We start from the raw sequence: 6,410 nt of genomic DNA on the forward strand, positions 1-6,410 counted from the left end.
GTCTCGAACCCGTGGGCTCAGGCAATCCACTCACCTCAGCCTCCCGAAACGCAGGACTACAGGCTGAGCCACCGAGCCCGGCTTACAATTTACTTTTCAGCCCAAGTTGAAATCCCAAAATAGAAGTCTTAAAATTTCCTGTGCTGGACTCTCTATTCCTCTTCTCTTACTATTTTGTTCTTAATATTATATCACTGAACAGTGAAAATATGAGCTGAAAACTCTGTAAACTAAAAACAAAGTTCTAAGCCCCAAACAGACTGAATAGACCCTTTCTGGGCCAAGGGAAACCTGAAAAAACAAATTTCAGGCCATGACAGAAAAAGAGGTTGAACACACCTTGCTATACAGTACATCATCCCTTTTGGAGTTTAGGCACAACATACTAGCATTAACATTAAAATGAAGGTCATGGGTTGTGCTCAATGGCTCAGCCAGTAATCCCAGCACTTTGGGAGGCCGAGGAGAGTGGACTGCCTGAGGCTGTGGGTTCGAGACCCACTTGGCCAATTGATGAGCCTTCTTTTCTACAATAAATCAAATATTAGCCAGGCGTGGTAGCACGTGCCTATAGTTCCTGCTACTTGGAAGGCTGAGGTGGAAGGATTGCCAGAGAGTGAGACTCCAACTCAAAAAAAAAAAAAAGACTAACAAAAGAGACTTTTTGGCAATGGTATAGCATTACATGACAGCAAACACTAAAGAAAATAAAAATACTTTACCCCAAATTATACTTATTTGAAAATATTTCGAAATAGCCCTGTAAAATCATCTCCTGTGAGAATTTCCTTCCCTTCCTAGGTCTTTTCCAGATGTAGGAGAGATTTTTTTTTTTTTTTTTTTGAGTCTGTCACCCAGACTGGAGTGCAGTGACGCTCCCGGCCACCGCAGCCTTGACCTGCTGGGCTCCGGTGATCCTTCCACCTCAGCCTTCCAAGTAGCTGGAACTACAGGCGCTTGCTACCATGCCTGGCTAAATTTTTGTAGAGATGAGGTCTTGCCAAGTTGCCCAGGCGGGTCTCGAACAATCCATTCACCTCAGCCTCCCAAGGTGGGGGATTACAGGCTGAGCCACGAGCTGGCTTGTAGGAGAGATTTAATGCCTTTCACAGTCTGAAAACAGACATTTACCATTTATTCTCTCTGAAGCCTGCTACTCAGAGGCTTCATCTGCATAACAAGAACCTTGGCTTCCACAACCCCTTATCTTAATTCAAGCATTTCTTTTTATGACTTTTTTTTTTTTTTTTGAGTCGAAGTTTCACTCATCTCAGTCTCCCAAAGCTCAGGATTACAGGCTGAGTTACCCAGCCCGGCTCTTTCTATGACTTTAACTTTTTTTTTGAGTTGGAGTCCCATTCTGTCGCCCAGACTGGAGTGCAGTGGCCACTCCCGGCCACTGCAGCCTCGACCTGCTGGGCTCCAGCGATCCTTCCGTCTCAGCCTTCCAAATAGCTTGAACTATAGGTGCGTGCTACCATGCTCGGCTAATTTTTTGATTTATCGTAGAGATGAGGTCTTGCCAAAAGTTACCCGGGTGGGTCTTGAACCCACGGGCTCTGGCAATCCACTTGCCTCAGCTTTCCAAAGTGCTAGGATTACAGGCTGAGCCACAGAGCCCAGCCTGACTTCAACTGTTTAGGCAAAGCTTAACTCCTTCAATCAACTGCCAATCAGAAAATCTTAAAATCCACCTATCCCATATTTCAAAATGTCCTGGTTTTCTGGACCAAACAAATGTATACCTTACATGTATTGATTTACATCTTTGCCTGTAACTTGTTTCCCTAAAATGTATAAAACTAAGCTGTAACCAAACCACCTTGGGCACACATTCTTAGGACCTCTTGAGACTGTACTTCCAGCCATGGTAACTCACATTGGCTCATAAATATTTTACAGAGTTTGAGTTTTTCATCAACACTTATATTGCATCCAATAGTATTATTTATAAGACATTTGCAAATATAAAGAAGAAGATTGAAGGCAAACTATCGATTTCTCCTCAAGTTACTGAAGAGTACAACACACATATCAATAATCTGCTACAATGGAAAATATCACATGGACTGAAGCAGCATTCTCTGATCTGTCAGTGATGGCTTCATGTTTGCTTTAAGAGCAATAATAAATTGCTTAATTGGCTAATAATAAAATAATAAAAATGTTTTCATAATTTTTAAACAGCAGTCATAGTAGCAGCAGTGGCAATGCCCAGAACATTCTAATTTCATCCATTTGAATGACAGCTTATTTTGTATGTTAAATCTGAAATATTTTCTACATTTCTATAGAAGATAGATATTTAGATAGATAAATAGATAGGGAAGGATGGAGAAAAGGGAAAAAATACTATGGTTGAAGTTTTAACTTTTTGAACATTAACATGTTGGTATATCAATCTCCCTCTACCCTCTACCTCCCTTCTCCTTCTCATCTGTCTCTCTCAAACACATATATCTCTTAAAAGATTATTTTTGTCCTAAAGTATTTGGCATACATTGAATATATATCAGATAACTTACTAACTATATACCTTTAGACTTAAATCCAGGTATGCTACATTGTTTTCTTTATACAATGGTTGCCAATGTAAATGAGCTATGAACACAGCATTTATAGTTTTACAGATCTTAGTTTCTTTTTTTTTTTTTTGAGTTGGAGTCTCACTCTGTCACCCAGACTGGAGTGCAGTGGCCCCTCCTGGCCACCGCAGCCTCGACCTGCTGGGCTCTGGCGATCCTTCCGCCTCAGCCTTCCAAGTAGCTGGAATTACAGGCGCGTGCTACCACACCCGGCTAATTTTTTTGATTAATTGTAGAGATGAGGTCTCACCAAGTTGCCCAGGTGGGTCTCAAACCCGTGGGCTCAGGCAATCCACTCACCTCAGCCTCCCAAGGTGCGGGATTACAGGCTGAGCCACCGAGCCCGGCTCAGATCTGAGTTTCTAAATGAGTCCTATATTAGCCAATAGCAGACAAACTGTTTGATTATTTATAGTTACTGCAGATACCAATAATTCATTATTGTTTAAAAATAACCACTTTAAGCCGGGCTTGGTGCAAAAAAAAAAAAAACCACTTTAAGCCAGGCTTGGTGCAAAAAAATTAAAAATAAAATAACCACTTTATTTTATGTTAGGGTAATGTCTTACTGAAGATATTACACTAAAAAAACCTCTGATATGTGTAGAGGTTAGTTACTATGTAACTGTTAGTTACTAACCATTATACAAAATAATATCTCAGAAGTTCTTTTGTTTTCTTTTTTTTTTTTGAGTTGGAGTCTCACTCTGTCGCCCAGACTGAAGGGTAGTGGCACGCTATGGCCACCACGGCCTCGATCCGCAGGGCTCGCTTGAATGATCCTTCCGCCTCAGTCTTCCAATTGGGTGGAACCATAGGTGTGCTACCACAGCCAGCTAATTTTTTATTTATTGTAGAGACAAGGTCTTGCCAAGTTGCCCGGGCTGGTCTCAAACCTGTAGACTCAGGCAATCCACTCGTCTCGGCCTCCCAAAGTGCTGGGATTACAGGCTGTACCACTGAGCCTGGCCTATTTTTTTATTTTTATTTTTTTAAACTTGGGGTGGTTGAACAGAAACAAGGTGAAAAAAATAGGTCTGAGACTTGGATAATAATAAAGCTTTGTATCTCATAGTAGGAAGACTTAAACCTCAAAGGAGAGGTTTAAACACACCAATGCTAAGTGAAGTTTGACAGGACAAAGTGAGACTCCAACTGAAAAAAAAAAAAAAAATTAGCCAGGCGTGGTAGCGCATGCCTATAGTTCCAGCTACTTGGAAGGCTGAGGCAGAAGGATCGCAGGAGGGTAGCGGATGGACGCTGGGGTGGCGGTGAGTATGTCCCTGCACTCCAGCCTGGGTGACAGAGTGAGACTCCAACTCAAAGAAAAAAACAAATAAAATAAACAAGCCTTTACTAGGTATAGGCCTATTAGTTATTTAAGCAGTTGCTAAGCAACATTCTCTTCTGTAGGGCTAAGTGCATGAAATTAGCAGGTTTTCAGGAAAAGATAAATTGAATTAAAAATTCAGGGAACAGCAGAAAGGAAAAAGCATTAACTTGCTAATTAGGCTGTAAGAGAGCTTTAGTGACTTTTAGCAATAGTGGTTAAGCATTATGTGTTCTACTAGCACCAAATGAGATGGTACTTTAGCACGTTAATATTTTGAGTTTATTGAAACATAATCATTACACTCATCTCTATCCTCAAAAGCTTCATTATTTAACTGGGATTTCAGATCCGAGTAATTGAGAAATCCTGATTTGATACCCCAATTACTACCACTAACAGTGCTCGCCAAAGATCCCTTTCTCTAACAGTAGTTTTTTCAAATTACTCGTTTCAGGGTATGTCACACCCCCGATTCTGTGCTTTAAAAATGTATCTTGCTGTAACATGAAATTAGGAAAGCTACAGCTTCATGATACTGCTTAGAGACTGTTAGATCTTGAAACTAATCTTTGAGAAGGGAGCCAAGAATGCACAATGGGGAAGGGGCAGTCTCTTCAATAAATGGTGCAGGAAAAACTAGATCTCCACATGCAAGAGAATGAACTTGACCCTCATTTTACACTGTAACCAAAATCACTTGAAATGGATTAAAGAATTAAATGCAAGACCTGAAACACAATACTCCAAAAAGAAAATGTAGGAAAGGGCTGGGCTCGGTGGCTCAGCCTGTAATCCCGCGCTTTGGGAGGCCAAGGTGAGTGGATTGCCTGAGCCTGCGGGTTCGAGACTCGCCTGGGTAACTTGGTGAGACCTCATTTCTACAATAAATCAAAAAATTAGCTGGGCGGGATAGCGCGCGCCTGTAGTTCCAGCTACTTGGAAGACTGAGGCGGAAGGATCACCAGAGCCCAGCAGGTCGAGGCTGCGGTGGCCGGGAGCGGCCACTGCACTCTAGTCTGGGTGACAGAGTGAGATTCCAGCTCAAAAAGAAAAAAAATAATAAAATAATAAAAAAAAAAGTGGGCAAAGGACCTAATATTTCCTCAAAGAAGACATAAATATGCGGAAGGATTGCTGGAGCCCAGCAGGTCAAGGCTGCGGTGGCCGCGAGCGACCACTGCACTCCAGTCTGGGCGACAGTGAGACTTCAACTAAAAAAAAAAAAAAAGACATAAATATGGCCAACAGGCATATGAAAAGGTACTCAACATCACTAATCATCAGGGTACTACAAATCAAAACAGGGAACTATTACCTCACACCAGATGGCAATTATCAAAAAGACAAGAGATATGTTGGTGAAGGTATGAAGGAAAGAGAACTCTTGTACACCAATAGTGGGAATGGAAACTAGCCCAGCTACTATGGAAAATAATATGAAGATATCTCAAAAAATTAAAAATAGAACTTCCATATGATCCAGCAATCCCACTTCTGAGTATGCAAAATCATACTGTATCTAGAAGAGATATGTGCATGTTCACTGCAGAAGTATTCACAATGGCCAAGATATAGAAACAACCTAAGCATCTGTTGATAAATGAATGGACACAGAAAATGTGATGTATATATTTATATAAACAATGGAATATTATTCAGTCATAAAAAAGAAGGAAATCCTGTCACTTGCGACAACCTGGATGAACCTGGAAGACATTATGGTAAGTGAAATATGCCAGACATAGAAAGACAAGTACTGTATGATTTCAGTTATATGTGGAATCTAAAACGTGAAATTCATGGAAGCAGAGAGTAGAATGGTGGTTGCCAGTCACTGGGGGATGAAGTGATGTTGGTCAAAGGGTCCAAATTTCAGTTATAAGACAATTAAGTTCTGGGGATATCATGTACAATATGGTGGCTATAGTTAATAATAATACTGTATTGTATATTGAAATTTGCTAAGACAATAGATATTAAGTGATCTCACTATCCCCCCAAACACACATAAATTAACTATATGAGGTGTTGGATGTTTTAATTAGCTTCCCTAATTATTTCACAATGTATAGATATATCAAATCATCATATTGTACATATTAAATATTTACAATTGTTACTTGTCATTTATGCCTCAATAAAGCTGGGGAAAAAATAAACTATTAGGTCCCTTAAAAATCTGTTTTTTAATGTCAGCGTTGTTTTTTCAGATCTTACTATAACAACTTGATGAGTAAAGAGGAATATTGCTTAGTCTACTGGGTATAATAATGGAAATTCATTAAAAAGGAAATGGGCAAATAAAGGGAAATAGGAAAATCATTGTAGAATTTCAACTGCTATGGGGGAAGAAGAGATAAGAAGGGAAAAATTCCTCACCCTACCTCCCCGTTTTCCTTTTTTGGAGTCTCACTCTGTCACCCAGACTGGAGTGCAGTGGCCGCTCCCAGCCACCGCAGCCTCGACCTGCTGGGCTCCGGCGATCCTCCGCC

Source organism: Carlito syrichta, unplaced genomic scaffold, assembly GCF_000164805.1.
Source record: "Carlito syrichta isolate Samal-C Ts95f unplaced genomic scaffold, Tarsius_syrichta-2.0.1 Scaffold304748, whole genome shotgun sequence".
Classification (NCBI taxonomy): domain Eukaryota; kingdom Metazoa; phylum Chordata; class Mammalia; order Primates; family Tarsiidae; genus Carlito; species Carlito syrichta.